Source organism: Theropithecus gelada, chromosome 9, assembly GCF_003255815.1.
Source record: "Theropithecus gelada isolate Dixy chromosome 9, Tgel_1.0, whole genome shotgun sequence".
Lineage (NCBI taxonomy): Eukaryota > Metazoa > Chordata > Mammalia > Primates > Cercopithecidae > Theropithecus > Theropithecus gelada.
In genome coordinates, this window is record NC_037677.1 from 20,511,172 (window position 1) to 20,527,832 (window position 16,661).

Sequence of the window (16,661 nt, forward strand, 5' to 3'; positions counted from 1 at the left end):
CCTTTTGTTCAGCTATGCCCTGCCCCAAGAGGTGGAATCTACAGAGGCAACTGGCCTTGTTGAGCTGTGGTAGACTTTGCCCAGTTTGAGCTTCCCTGACCACTTTGTTTACCTACTCAAGCCTCAGCAATGGTGGATGCCCCTCCCCCTGCCAGGCTGCTGCCTCTCAGGTCAATCTCAGACTGCTGCGCTAGCAGTGAGCAAGGCTCTGTGGGCGTGGGACCTGTTGAGCCAGGCATGGGATATAATCTCCTGGTGTGCCGTTTGCTAAGACCATTGGAAAAGTACAGTATTTGGGCATGAGTGTCCCTATTTTCCAGGTATAGTCTGTCATGGCTTCCCTTGACTAGGAAAGGGAAATCCCCTGACCCCTTGTGCTTCCCAGGTGAGGTGATGCCCTGCCCTGCTTCGGCTCACCCTCTGTGGGCTGCACCCACTGTCCAACCAGTCCCAGTGAGATGAACCATGTACCTCAGTTGGAAATACAGAAATCACCCATCTTCTGCATCAGTCACCCTGGGAGCTGCAGAACGAAGCTGTTCCTATTCGGCCATCTTAATTTTTGTATTTTTAATCGAGATGGGGTTTTGATGTGTTGGTGTCAAACTCCTGCCCTCAAACAATCTACCCACTTCAGCCTCCCAAAGTACTGGGATTACAGGTGTGAGCCACCGTGCCCAGACTATATATATATATATATATATATACACACACACACACACACACACACACACACCCCATTCAACTTCCATTCTGGAATGGATACATATATATATATATTTTTCTAAGCAGAGAGCTGGCTTTGCTTTTCTAGTATTTCTGTATAGACCCAAAGGTCATCTTAATTTAGAGGATGTGATACACATGAAATATTTGCACAAAATTACAAAGCTGTAAAACCATAGAGATGAGTTAGTCAGAGTTCTTAATATTGTAGAGGTTTGGGTCCTGAGAGATTGTGCCTTGTCCAAAGCCATGTGACTAGTTAGTGGCAAAACCCAGATTAGGTCTCGAGTCTCTCAACTGTTAGTCTAGTGCTTGTTATTATTCTTGGAAAATATGATACCTTGGTAACTTTAACCTGCCATATAAATAAGAAAAATGTTCTGACAACAGTAAAACTTTAATTTCAGCATTGGATGCCCTTATATTACTGTGTTTCTGGTGTCTGTACATGAGAGGAAGAACTACACTTGAATGTTTTTCTTTATCATCCTTAACCTTCACCTATTAATACTTGTTCAGTTACTAACAAATATCTGCTCTGTGCTGGCCCCTGTGCCAAGCATTGCAGGGGCAACTCTGATAAGCATCATCTTCCTTTCAAGGAGTTTATAACCTGGTTGAAAGTTTGACTCTTTTTAAAGTAACTTTTCCAGACTGTGCACAATGGTTCTTGCCTTTAATCCCAGCACTTTGGGAGGCTGAGGCAGGTGTATTGTTTGAGCCCAGGAGTTCAAGACCAGTCTAGGCAACATGGTGAAACCCCATCTCTACAAAAAAATACAAAAATTAGCCAGATGTGGTGGTACATGCCTGTAGTCCCAGCTACTCTGGAGGCTGAGGTGGGAGGATGGTTTGAGCCTAGGAGGCAGGGGTTGCAGTGAGCCATGATCACATCACTACACTCCAGCCTGGGCAACAGAGCAAGAAACTGTCTCAAAAAAAAAAAGAAGAAAGAAAGACAGAAAGAGAAGAAAGAAAGAAAAAAGAAAGAAAGAAAGAAAAAAGAAAGAAAGAAAGAAAGAAAGAAAGAAAGAAAGAAAGAAAGAAAGAAAGAAAGAAAGAAAGAAAGAAAGGAAGGAAGGAAGGAAGGAAGGAAGGAAGGAAGGAAGGAAGGAAGAGAAAGAAAGAAGGAAGGAAGGAAGGAANAAGGAAGGAAGGGAAAGAAAGAAGGAAGGAAGGAAGGAAGGAAGGAAATAATCAGCTAATATCACAATCTGCTTTGCTCCTCCAAAGCAGATTGTGATAAGTGTCATCATAGAGGTAGAAACTAAATTCTCTGAGAATTTCAAAGAGAGGAAGGATCATATTTATAACGATGAGGCTGGGGATGGAATCAAAAGTGGCTTCACAAAGAAGACTGTCTTTGACATGACCTTGAAGGATGGGTCAGATTTCAGTAGTTGGAGATGAGGAGGGGGTTTGCTAGGTGGGCAGGGGCATGACCTAGACAATACTGCCTGTCATTATAGACTTCCAGAGTTTAAGTCTGTCTCAAACTCTTCTCATGTTGTAGATGTCAATAGACATGTGTTGATTGATTGGGGCTCTGTATTGGGGTCACTGTCGGTCACTTCTGCCTGGGGCAGGCCGGGCCCACCATACTGTGAAGCTATAGATTAGGCAATGAGGTATGAATGTTACATCCACGAAGACCTTCACTGCCACACTTGGCCTCCACAATGTACTAAAATGTTAGATCCAGAGATATTTGTCTTTTCTCCTTTTTCAGGACACAGTGAACTTCCGGCCCGCACCGTTTGTGGTTTAGAATGATGGTGATGTCCCATTTGTTTGAACAGAATATAAATCCAAGTTCTGGAGATTTTAGTGTCATCCTCTCCACTGCCCAATCCTCCCAATTCCCTGGCTCCCGGAGATGGCTGCAGAGCACTTGGGTTAATCCAAGCCTGCCTGGAGTCAGCTGAGTGTTTACTTGGCCCCTCTATAACGGTGCAGCCTGGTTGGTTTTCCTAACCTGGATGTACTGTGTCTGCTGTAGCTGTCTCTCCTGGCTTTTCCCCTGGAGTCTGTCCCACAAAACTATTAAGCCAGAGTTTCCTCAACACAAGTGTCTTACCCTTCATAGAGCAAAACTGGCAGCTAACACGCTTTCCTTCCAATGACCAGGTGCCCGCACACCCTCATCTCAGAAGCTGAGAGCACAGCAGCCCAGATCACAGCTTTACAAACACAGGGTCAAGATTCTTGGGCAAGTCCTGTCAGTGGTGAGTTTTGCCTGCAGGCAAAAGAGCGCCGTACACTTAAAAATCACTCAGCTGAAACAATGGATTCAATGTTTTTTCCAAATAATGCCACACTCATTCCAAACAGCAGTGTGATTTCAGGCCTAGGGTAGAGAAGAGAATACTTATAGGTTAGCAGGATGAGAATACCACACCGCCTCTACCCTGGCATGTGTGGGCTGTCATCAGTGAGGCAACTCATGAGTTCATTGGCCAGGCATTTCCCTGTGCAATAAAGGCTGAGAAACGCTGACTTGTGGCGTATGGCAAGTGAGGTCGGGTCGGGTGGATTGAGCTCAGGTTGGGGAGTCATCTGTGTTGGTTTCAGGGCCTCTGCTGGTTGCCCTTCCACTGAAGACCTCCACATCCAGTCTGCCATATATCCAGCAAGCTAGGTTTAGGCAGGGTGGCCTCACCTACTTACTTAATGATTTGTTTTTAAACGCTGTGGTAGGGGCCAGGGATATAAGAGGGAAAAGTCCCAGCTCCTGCCTTTTGGAGTCGACCATCTGTTATAGATCTGTGTGCTGTAATCAGTCACCAAAATTTTGAATGATGTGGGAATGTAGGTTATAGGAGGTAGCATTTCCATTTATAGATGACAATCAAAAGCCGTTGATGACAGTATGAGTAGACGCTTGAAATCATACTCTAGGTACCTCATACAAGTGAAATCGTTCAGTATTTATCATTTTGTGACTGTCTTATTTCACTTAACATAATAGCCTCAAGTTTCATCCATGTTGTTGCATGTGTCAGAAGGGGGAAGCTTTTCCTACAGCCTAATCATGAGGACACACCAGGCAAACCCAGACGGAATGACAGTCCCTAAAATATCTGGCCAGTACTCTTCAAAAGTGTCAAAGTCCTGAAAAACAAGGAAACACTGAGAATCTGTCACAGATTTGAGGCTACTAAAGAGACATGATGACTAAATCCAATGGGGTATCCAGTGTGGTCCTGGAACAAAAAAAGGGTATTAGTGGAAAAACTGGTGAAACCCAAATTGAGTCTGTGGTTTGTGAGTAGAGTTGTGCCTGGGATACTCAACACTTTTTCCAAGGCAGCAGCTCTGCTGGTGATGTCAGACCCCTGCTTGGTCTTCAGGCCTCCTTGTAGTCTACTGCCCCCATCAGAGTAATGATGTGTCTCCACCACGTGTTAAAACCAACTTCTTTGGTTTTCTCAGTCTGACCCCAGAGTAGGCCTTGTCCCTCCTCCTCTCCTTTTAGCTTGTCCCACCTCAAAGGGGCTGGGGGTGGGGGGAACTGAGCCCAAAACTCCAAGCCCAAAGGCTTAGCCATACTTGATGTGAGAAGGAAGGGGAAGTTTCCTTTTTCTTCTCTTTGATAATGAGAAGGAACACCAGATCAATTCTCCATGACACTCATTTATCGATAGCAAAATCCATTGCTATTTTAAAATAACATTTGGAAATAGGCACAAATAATGTTGGTGGAGGAAATATTGCCGTCACTTGTTGAGAGATCAGCTTTGAATGTCTTCTTCTCTCAGAAAAATCTTCACTCTCTCCAAAATTAGTATCATCCATTAGGCTAGAGCTACAAACTATAACTGGGGAAAAAAAAAAAAGCTGGAACCAGTGTTCTAAACAAGCCTTACATTTGTTCTTCATCTGAAGTCTAGGCTTTCCTGATGAAAAGGCTAAGGTTTTGGTGTGTTATCTTTTCTGTCACCGGAAAAACCAGACAGGAATGAAATGTATGTTGAGTATTTATTGAGTATCAGGTACTACGTTCATTTGTTCATATGTACATTTGTTTCTTTAATCCTAAGAATAATGCCATGAGTTAAATATCTTACTTTACCGTGGAGTCAACTGCAGAGATTAAACAAATTTCCATCACACAGTTATCAAGTGAGTGAATCTAGAAGTTGAATCCAAGTCTCTGATTCTGAAGTTCAGTGTTCATTCCATTAACCCATGGCGCTAACAGAGAGGAAAATATGGGACTTTCTTTTTGCTTCATTGAATTATTTTAAGTAAGGATATGCATATGTAGTGTTTGATAATTGACAAAACTTGGATGCTACAATAATAAGAGGGGAAGGAAGAGGGAGAAAGAGAAAGAAGAATAAGATGGAAAATACAGAGAGGCATAGATACACACGCGCACTCCATGTTCCTTTGACCTCGGCCAGCTGGTGGGTGGAGGGATTGCAAAGAAGCGGGTCTTTTGAAAGACATTGACATTAGAAAGGTTGTCAACAAACCTTTTGACAGCTGTTTGCTAATTATTACTTCTAGGGGAAAAGTGTGAGTGTTAGTTGTGTCTGAATGTTTTGTTGGAAAACAATCTGGAATGCATAGTTCCATTCTCCTCTATAATCATAAAGGGATTTTATTGTGATTGTATTTTATCTTGCTAATGAATAGTAAACAACACTGATTATAGGAGTTATCTCATTCTTGGTGCCCCCCTTGCTGTGGCCTGCCATCATTGCCAAATCCCCTTCTCTCTCTTTACACACACACACACACACACACACACACACACACACACACACACACAGAGGGGAGGGGGGGAGAGAGATCAACACATAAATCAGCAAGCCATGTTGACCCTTACGCAATGCCATGTGCTGTGAAAAGCACCAGGAATACGGTTCATACAATTAAGGGCCAAATATGTGCTTATTGGCTCTTGACCTAAGAGGAGACACAATGTCTTTAGGGCAGGAATTATGTTAATGCTCTATTGTTCTCAGGGGCCTCATAGAGAGCTCTGTTTCACTTGGGGAGAATTTATAAAGCAGAGTGCCCCTAACATCTACTTCAAATAGAAGTAAATGCACTGAGATAACATTAACTTTCTCTTAAGCGGTGGTTACACCGCTAGGCAAGATTGGTTCAGAATAATGAGAGCCAATTGGCTTTGCAAAAATGGGAGGAGGTGGGGGAGACCAAAATGTAGGTTATGTTTGGGGCAGTAGATGGAAGGTGCTGCTGAGCTGCTGCAGAGATGACCTGGGGTAAGCAGTAGACCATAGGCATGGCAGTTCACTAAGGAACGTGGGACGCTATCCCAGGCATCTTCTCTGTTCTCATTTGGAAAGCACGCCAGGAGAATGGCAGTTGCCAAAGTTTTAGGTCCTGACTGCTTCCATAAGAAATATTATGATCATCCATATTCCAAATTATCCTTCAGTACGAATGGTAGACATCAAACAAACCACCTCGTTTTAAGGTGGAGTCACATAAATTTCACAGCTGCTAATCAACTCTTTGAAGATTTTTAGGGATGGTTCCCTCTTTTTTTTTAGGTGAAGTCTCACTCTGTCACCCAGGCTGGAGTGCAATGGCACAATCTCGGCTCACTGCAACCTCCGCCTCCTAGGTTCAAGCGATTCTCCTGCCTCAGCCTCCTGAGTAACTAGGATTACAGGCATCTGCCATCATGCCCAGCTAATTTTTGTATTTTTGTAGAGACGGGGTTTTACCATGTTGGCCAGGTTGGTCTTGAACTCCTGACCTCAGGTGATCTGCCCACCTCCGCTTCCCAAAGTGCTGAGATTACAGGCGTGAACCACTGTGCCTGGCCTTCCTTTTTTAAAATAGATTTTTTTAAATAGAGAAGGAGGTCTTGCTATGTTATCCAGGCTGGTCTTGAACTCCTGGCCTCAAGCAATCCTCCTGCCTCAACCTCCCAAAGTGTTGTGATTATAGCTATGAGCCATTAACTCCCACCAGGGATGGTCCTCACTTGATACTACATTAGATCCTCCAGCTGAATAATAAGAAAAGGAAGAGTGTGGGGAGGTATGAAGAAGTGGATAGATGCTGGTCATCTTATCCTAAACCTGAGGTCCAGGGGAAAAAAGTCTTCAAAGTTAAAAGGATACATGGGTGCAAGTTCTGGTTCTGCGCTTTACCACCTGCAAGGTCTTTCCAGGCTCCTGAATGTCTACAGTCCTAGATTCCTCCTATGTAGGGTGAGTTGTTTGAGAATTAAAGATAATGTATGAAAGATGCCTGGTATAGTGAATTCTTAGTTAAAGGTAGCTACTATTATTATTTCATAAATTTTTCAAACACTGATGTTGGTGGTCACTACAGAAATATCTCACTGACTCTCAGAAGTTCCCATAGCTCAGATGTCCCAACCTCCAATTACAGAAATGCTGGCATGGAGCAGGTCACTAGATAAAGACGTCAATTTCTCCCATTGCCTCTCCATAAGGGGAGGGCTGAGTATATACGTGACCAATAAACGGCATCATCTATTACTAACCCAAAGAAGAAAACGATTCACACGAATGCATTGGAATGGAGGTTGCAGAACTGAAACAGGAGAAAGCACAAGGAAATTTCCTCTGCCCTCAGATTTAGCATGGAGTGTGCTGTGTCAACCCGCTTGTCCATGGACGGCCTTGACTGTCTCCTGGGGAAGAATAGGAAGAAGCTTTCCTCTAGAAGGTTCTAGATGACTGAACTAAATCAACAGTTCGAGAAATAATGATGTGTAAATCAGAGTGAGGCCATTTCACTGTGAGGTTCATGTTTGCTTTAGGATGATTTGGACTTTGAAATGAGAAAGCTGACACGCCATGGGGTGCTCTCTGTAAGCGTGGGAAACTACAGGCTTCGGAGCGCCTGGGACCTGCAGATATTTGGGCTTATTTTTTCCAAAAATCAACTAGAAATAAACGTACACTGGTTAGTTCTAGCTTTAATTCCTTCACATACTTGCTCTGTTCCATTTTTATTACTGCCATTGTGTTGGGTGCCCATTAAACGTAAGGCATACACACACAACATGAACAACAATGACCACAACTATTGTTTGTGCAGTTAATAGAAACCAAATGTCCCAGAAGCTTGCAACTCCACATGTCACATGTTTTGCTTTTTCCCACTGATTTAAGGATATCTCTCCCTAAGCTAATTTTCTTCTCTGTTCGCTCCACCCCAGACCCCAAATGCCCATAGTCTAAAGGTCTTTTGTCAACCACACTCAAAGACTTCCACCTCCTTGAGGGTGAACTTGTCTGCCTGGTTTCATTACTTGCATGGCACTCCTCTCAGATGGGGACTTTGACCTTCTGAAATTCCTGTTGAAGATTAAATACCAAACCCAGCAGTCTACAGGAGAGTTAACAGACAGTTTCAGTACACACAGCAAGACTTCCAGAGGGGTCAAATTATTAACCCATGGGAAAATGCAGATCAGATGGTCAAACGCAGGATGTAACTCACATTGGGAACCGGCTTTTGCACTGGGAGTCACTGAGTCCTAGGGATAGAGCCGCGCTGCTCTTTGCTAACAGGAAATCCCAAGTTTGGGCTTTTTGTTTTTTCCAAAGCACATAAATGCAATTGATTCGCTCTTTGTGGAACCTTTTGGAGCTTCTGTGCCACTTTAGGCGGCTTCTCCTGGCCTCATCTAGAATGTTTCTTTTTGGAAGTCTTTTTGGAAGGCTGAGTTAGAACTGCTGTCTCTTCTCTCCTCCCCTCTCTTTTGCCATTTCACATTCCCATTTTAGACTTTTCTAGTAGTTTAAAATATTACATGGTTGATGCATTAAGATACAATTAAGGAACCTACTTGATCATGAGAAATATATCCCATAGCTATAGTAGGTCTTTTGAAATGACCAAGTCAGCAGGTAGGAAAGTCAGGAATACAGTTGAGAAATGTGTGTCCTTCAATTCAGTGTGAACATTTGCTAACAAATGTTTTGTAACTGAGTAGAGACTCTAAGTGTGTAAATCTTCTGGAAAATCTCCGAACTTGGTTGAAGATGCTTTGTACAATTGTCTCCTGATCAATTCAGTTTTCTTCCTTGCTCCCTTCTTTCTGTTGCTTGCCCTTTGGTTATTTTTGTTACTTACTCTCTGGTACAAGGAGAGAAGGGTCCTGGAGAGAAAGAAAAATATCCCTCCATATTCTTGCCGACATATTTTCCAACTGTTAATATTTTCTCAGGAACGGGAAGCTAAAATTCTGGGTGAACTCTGTTTTGGGCTATGTATTGAGGTAGTATAGTGCAATGGTCAAGAGGAGGGATTTAGTATCTGAAAGACCTGGACTTGAATTACTTGAATTAATGAACTAACCTTATTAATTAATTAACTAAGTTAATCAACTAAACTTGTGCAAATTCATTAAACTCTCTGGGCTTTGGTTTTCTCATTTGTAAAACAGGATAAGATTAGTTTCATAGGATTGTTAAGAATATTCAGTTAATGAACGATAAGTCCTTAGCTGTGTTTCCAACACAGAAGAACATTTATTAAGCATTATTATTATTATTATGTCATTAGTTGTTACCCTCTGCAATGCCCATGAATCTGCTGTGTGTAAAACATTTTGATTTTTCAGCTGACAAACCATTATACCATGGCTCCAACACTTTATATTCAGTATTGCAGGGTACTTTTGAGAATTTAGTGGATTTTTTTATCTCTTCCTCTTTCCTTTTCTTTATTCAAGCAGGTAGCAAGCTACTACTTGGATGCCTGAACTTGTGAGTGCAATGCATACTACTATGCCAATAAAGGCAGCAACATTTCATTAATTGGATGAAAGCAGTTTCTGATCTGCTTTCTGAAATGGACAGATTCTTCTTTAACTGATCAGGGAACCACATGCCCCAATACTGCGTATTCACTGGAAGGCCAGGAATCCTAGGAGCTGACTTTTTTCAGGTTGCATTTGTCAGCACTCGTTGGAAAGACACAGAAGAGCAAATGGCAATGTCTATAGTTTCTGAGCTATACCTCTTAAGTATTTCAGATGCCTACAAGCTCTGCTAGGCCTCACTGTGGGAGCATTTCAAATATCTAGAATGAGATAATGCTCACCTGATTTCTTTTTCTAATTTAACGAATTCAGTCCAATCACTGCTGTTGCCCTTGTATTTAGGCTTTGCATGGACCCTGAGAGCCGGGTTTTCACTCAGCCTCACGTAAGAAAGCAACTGCCAACCATTACAAGGCTGCTTGGCCAAATGGACTGTGGTTCCCAATCTGACTAGGATGGGACTGTTCCAGAACTCTCTCAAAAAACATTTTTTTTTTTTTTTTTTTTTTTGAGACAAGGTCTCACTCTGATGCCCAGGCTGGAGTGCAATGGCATGATCTCGGCTCGCTGCAACCTCTGCTTCCCAGGCTCAAGCAATCCTCCCACCTCAGCCTCTCGAGTAGCTGGGACTGCAGACGCATGCTACCATGCCTAGCTAATTTTTTTTTGGATTTTTTGTAGAGATAGGGTCTACAGATAGACCCTATCTTTTTGTAGAGATAGGGTCCGTATATTTCTCAGGCTGATCTCCAATTCCTAGGCTTAAGCGATCTTCCCGCCTCAGCCTCCCAAAGTGCTGGGGTTACAGGCATGAGCCACTGTGCCCAGCTTCAAATTCTGATCTCAAACAAGCTTTCTGAAAGCACTGAGGTGGGGGCAGTAAGAAACGAGTTCTGTTCCAGGAACTCTGAAATCCACAAACTCACGTCCTGGCTTCAGTCTACTGAAAGTCACAAGGTCAACAGCAGTGACACTACCGTACAGTACTTCACAGTTAACTAGGGGCTGCATATATATTACTCCATTTGTCCTCACAGTGGCTCTGTGAGGTTTGCTGAGCTGGATCATAATAATAACAAAAACGTATTGAGCGCTTGCTCTCCATTTTATACTAGGCACTTCAATATTCAGGACAATCCCGTGAGGTAATACTATTTGACGATCAAACAAGGGCAAAGGCAGGGTAAGTTAGTCGCTGTGCTGCAGAGATGGGATTTGACCTGATGTCTGCCAAGCCCAGTAGGCTGTGCACTTAACTGCTGGTGCAAGAGGCAGGCTCTGGGGAGTGGAATCTCGGCCAAGGTCACAAAATCGTTAGCACGGCGAGGACCTGAACCCTCAGTTTCTCATTCCTTGGCCAGTTCTCTTCTTGTTACACTGTGCTAAAAGCGCTCTATATTTTGGATTATTAAACTTTAAGTAGCTTACAAAACCACCCATTTAGCTGGGCCTGCAGCTGGGAGTGATTAGATCAGAAGCCCCCTCAAGCCAGCTTACCTGTGCAGCAGGCCCTTGTCCCGGGGCAGCCCTCCATGTCTCCCACCGCATGACTGACAGGGGCTCTCATCCTGCCTGCCCATGAGAGGCACCGTATAGCTTTAAAATATGCTGATGTCAGCCACATGCAGTGGCTCATATCTGTAATCCCAGCATTTTGGGAGGTTGAGCTGGGAGGATCGCTTGAGCCTAGGAGTTCAAGACCAGCCTGGACAACAAAGTGAGACCCTATACCTATAAAAAAAATTTAAAAAATTAGCCAGGTGCAGTGGCATGCCTGTAGTCCTGTCTACTCGGGAGGACGGCTTGAGTCCTGGAGTTCAAGGCTGCAGTGAGCTATGATCGCATCACTGCACTCCAGCCTGGGTGACAAAGCAAGACCCTGTGTCAATAAATAAATCAATGATAAAAAATGCCCATGTCCATTGCAGATTCAGTAAATAAGGGTCTCTGAGGGTGGGTCCCAGGCAGGAATGTTTTTTAATAGCTCTCAGGTGAGTCTGACGGCAGTCAGGGCCGGGAGCCTTAGATTGAGGCGTGTACTCTGAAAACTGTGGAAGGGAGTTCAAGAGGTGGCAGCAGGAACTGCAGTCCGCCCTGCCAGCTGTGTCTTAGCTTCCAGGGAGAGAAACGGGGTCCAGATAAACTCCTGCATGCAGCACTTAGCATGGGGTCACACACAAAGAATCAAGATTTTTTGGATGCTATTTAAAATAGATCAGGAATTTTTAATTTAGAACCAATTGGTGGCTTCTCAAGAGTAAGGAGGGGGCTGTGGGATTCCTGAAACTGAATTGTGCGTGTGCGAAATGAGTGTTTTGCCAAAGAGGGGAGTGTATTGTTGTTGTTGTTTTCAGATTCTCAAAGGTTTCTTTAAGGAGTTTACAAAAGCGACCTTACCGATCCCTCCAAGAGCAGCCGCAGAGCAAACAGAGACAGTCCAGAATATTGGAGCTGGAAGGAGCCTGGAGTTCATGACCTTGGTGGCAAATGACAGTGGCCTGATGGCCACATGCTCAGAGGTTTTGACTTTTTAGTCTGTGGGGAGGGCCGGGGCATTAGTATTTTTTAAAAACTTCCCTGTACGATTCTCCTGTGCCACCAGGGATGAGAACCAACACAACTCACTATCTTTAGATGAGACGGGGGCCTGACAGATTTTCCTGCCAGCTTGCTCTGCTAGGAATACTGCTTACCATCTGCTGTTCCTGGCTAAGTCAGTGTGACAAGCCCCACTCCACTTCTCTACCTTTTATTTCTCGGAAAGATCTTTCTTTCTCTCTTTTTCTTTATCTCCTTTCTTCCTTTTTTCTCTTTTTTCCCTCCCTCCCCTTTTTTCTCTTTTTCTTTCTTTCTTCCCCCCCTTCCTCCCTCGCTTTCCTCCCTCCCTTCCTCCCTGCCTTCCTTCCTTCCTCCCTCCCTCCCTCCCTGCCTTCCTTCCTTCCTTGTTTCCTTCCTTCCTTTCTTCCTTCCTTCCTTCCTTCCCTTACTTATTGCTCAGAAAACACAACCAGCTTTATTTTCCACCCTGATTAGAATACTTCCAGGGCTGGGATGAGGGTGAAGCCTTAGCACACAATTTAAGGGGGTGTCCAAAAACTCAGTAGTCAAGATAAATAATATTTGAAGGCATTATTTTTTAAAAATCAAAATTAATGCAAAAAATCCATAATGAAGAAAATATCAAAATTTCAAAATAGGCCAGGCACGGCAGCTTATGCCTGTAATCCCAGCACTTTGGAAGGCCAAGGCTAGTGAATCACCTCAAGACCAGCCCGCCAACATGGTGAAACCTTGTATCTACTGAAAAAAAAAAAAAAAAAAAATTAGCCCGGCGTGGTGGCAGGCATCTGTAATCTCAGCTACTGGGGAGGCTGAGGCAGGAGAATTGCTTTAACTCGGGAGGTGGAGGTTGTGGTGAGCTGAGACCACGCCATTGCACTCTAGCCTGGGTGACAAGAGCGAAACGCCATCTCAAAAAAAAAAGAAAAAACAAAGAAAAAAAAGTCAAAATAAAATGAAAATCACTCGTAGTGCTGTGAAGAGCCACATTCAAACCTAGGGAAAAAGAAAAAGGAAAAAAAAATCAGTAATATTGGTCCTATCCTTGAAATGTTGGCATTTTACTCATCATGGAGTTTTTGCATTAGTTCAATGCATTACATATTGCGAATAGATCGTGTATTAAAACCTTGTTGATCCTGATGACTGAGTGCTTTGGTGCCTCTTTCATTTCACACCTAGGAGAGTTTCCCATGGTCCTCGCCATGAGACTGTGGCCACTGAGCGGGGACCTGTGAGAGGAACAAGAAGCTGCTGGCTGTGCCGGAAACAGGTTAGATTCTGGGAGTGTGGGGAACAGGTTAGATCCCAGGTGTGTGGGGCTGGGACAGAGTGAGCAGTGCTGTGGGGGAAGTGGGGGTGGGAAGAGAGCTCTATTACATATATGTTTTACTATAAATGTGGGGGAAATTTTTGCTTTCTTATCCGCTGGCACCAAAATTTTTCTTACAGGTGGGATCGAATTTCATTTAAGAGCACTTTTTCATCAACTGCTTAATGAGAAGATAAAACTTTGAGCACCTGAATAATTAGGAGCCAAGATGATAAAAACAAACAAGCAAAAAACAGAGTAAAAGAAAAACAGGTGTTTGGTCAGAGAGAAAAAAGAAGAGTTTTTGAAAAACCCTAGAAGGGGAGCAGGAGGAGAAGCATCATTTGGGAAACAGGAATTTCTCATGTCTGAGTGTTTTGCACTGGAAATCTAGATCTTTCTGTCTTCCTAAACCTTCTAAGGAAAGTCCATATAAATATCTTCTATGGAAGGTTTAATTTAATTTTATTTCTGTATTGTCCAGATGAAGAAAAGAGACCCGTTTCCTGTCAGTGACACAATAGCAAGGAAGGGAGAGGATTTTTAAATGAACGAATTCAGCAGAAGCAGAGGCTCAGAGCCAGAGAAAAGCATGAAAATGTAAGCTCTTTAGGTCTCAGGAATCTAGCAGAAGACCTTGGGCTTTCCGATGTTTATAAAAGGTGGAGTCAGTCTACCCAGGATGTTGAGGAGACAGAGCCACAGCTGATGTGTGGGTGACTCCTTAGCGTGGCTCAGTATAACCAGACAGCACCTATACTTTATTGGTTTGTAACTGCATAGATTCTGAGTTTTCTTGTGCAATGCCACCTTCATATTTCTTTGTATTTCTGTGATCTCATCACCTGTCTCTTGCTATCAAGAAAAATGATTGGCTGGGTACAGCAGCTCACACTTGTAATCCCAGCTCTTTGGTAGGCCAAGGAGGGAGGATCACTGGAGCCCAGGAGTTCAAGACCAGCCTGGGCAACCTAGTGAGGTTGTGTCACTACAAAAAATAGAAAAATTAGGGCAGGGCACGGTGGCTCACGCCTGTAATCCCAGCACTTTGGGAGGTCGAGGCGGGTGGATCACGAGGTCAGGAGATTGAGACCATCCTGACTAACATGGTGAAAACCCATCTCTACTAAAAATACAAAAAATTATCTGGGCATGGTGGTGGGCGCCTGTAGTCCCAGCTACTCGGGAGGCTGAGGCAGGAGAATGGCGTGAACTCGGGAGGCGGAGCTCGAAGTGAGCGGAGATCGTGCCATTGCACTCCAGTCTGGGTGACAGAGTCAGATTCTGTCTCAAAAAAAAGAAAGAAAGAAAGAAAAATTAGCTGGGCATGGTGGTTTGTGCCTGTAGTCCCAGCTACTCAGGAGGCTGAGGTGGGAGGATTGCTGGAGGCCAGGAATTCGAGGGCGCAGTGAGCTATGATTGTGCCACTGCACTCCAGCTTGGGCGGCAGAGCGAGACCTCAAGGCAAATCTGTAGGCATCAGGTCCTTGCAATGTCATACGGGGAGAGAAGAACTTTGTTCAACACACTCTTAACTATTATTTAAAATACCTAGACTTAGAGAAGTTACGTGTTAAGTTGTAGATTTTTTTTGGTAGAGATGAAAATAATTTCTATCTGGCAGGAAAAACAAAAACAACTCCATAGTTTATAGTTTATTTCCCTGGAAGTTGTTAAGTAGCCAGTAATCGTACCTTAACATTCCTTTTGTAAATTGCCTATAAATACCTAGCTCCTCAGATCTCTCTGAACTGGTATTAAGATCTTATTGATTTCCTCATTAATTAGTGAGGGAGATAAGGTGTTTGACGTGTATTCATTTTATATTTGCATAAAGGGTCTTGGATTTAGCTTTTTGGAAATTGTGCTTTTGCTCTTTCTGCACTTGGAAACCTCAGGGTATGGCTGTTTCTCCTGCCCCTGCCTACGGAGAAAAACCAGAGCTGCAGAATCAACCAACTGGTTATGCTCACCATTTGCATAGCATAGTGCCTGGCACAGTTACTCACATTTTTTTTTTTTTTTTTTTTGAGACGAGTTCTCACTCTATCATGGCTCACTGCAGGCTTGAACTTCTGGGCTGGGAAGATCTTGCCTCAGCCTCCTCCATAGCTGGGACTACAGGTGTGAGTCATCACACCTGGCTAATTATTTTAATTCTTTTTGTAGAGAGGGGGGTCTTGTCATGTTGCCCAGGCTGGTCTCAAACTTCTGGCCTCAAGAAATCCTCCCACCTTAGCTTCCCAAAGTGTAGGGATTGCAAGCATGAGCCTCCGTGCCTGGCCTCTGAAAACTTGCTGAGTGTGTGTGTGTTCCGGCCTCTGTTGTCCCCTGGCTACTCTAGTGAGGAGGCTCCACTCTACAGGTCCCTGTATTGACTCTCAGCTATCCAAGAGGAACGACTTCCTGAGACTTCACGGTAGCCGGAAGGTGGGTGACCTTGATGCTCTTCTCCCATTGCGGAGACGGAAATGGGCACCGTAGCCCAAGGGAAGCCTGTGCTTAGCAGGGTCCCGTTAAGTCTCTTACTCAGGCCTCATGACCTTGGCTGAGTATTAGAATTAACGGGGGCATTAACAAACATCCGCATCAGGACCCCGTTAGTCTTCAGGGAGCCTGATTTAACTCAAGCGAGCCAGGCCTGGCATCTGCATTTTTTGACGTGTCCTGACGATTGCATTGTGAGCCAGGGTTTGGAACCACAGTTCCAGCAAAGTCCGTTAACTGGCCCAAGGGACCGCAGGCCGTCCCTCCCGTAGTCTCTCCACAAATGTGGTAACCTGAGCTGTGTTCAAAGGGCCTCCCAGGGGTGTTTTCCGCTGCGCCGCCGGCCCCATGTTGATCTTCGTGGTGAGCCCCCGAGGAGCTCCGAAGTCCACAGAAAAATCCCAGTTCCTCAAAGACTCTCATCAGCAATCTCCCCACCTCCCGCACAGACTGCTCCATTGTAGATTTTTTCCTTTCCTCTTCTTTTTTCTCTTCTAAATTCTAAGTTCCCGGCAGCCACTGGCAGAAACAAGGGTTGATCGATTGTCAGCAGAGTCGAAAACTACGAATTTTTTTTAAAAATAATTTTTCAAAATCTCCCTTCTCTAGCGTCCTTGTTGGGCACCCCCGGCAGGCCTTTAGGCTGCGGTGTGCACATGACCCACTTCCCTGGCCTGGGTGCCAGCCCGTCCTCTCCTGTCCTCCCCCCTCCGCCCCTCTCCTCCTCTGCCCTCCCCACCTCCCTGCAAATTAATATGGTGCTGCTGGTGAGAGAGTGGGTTCTGGAGC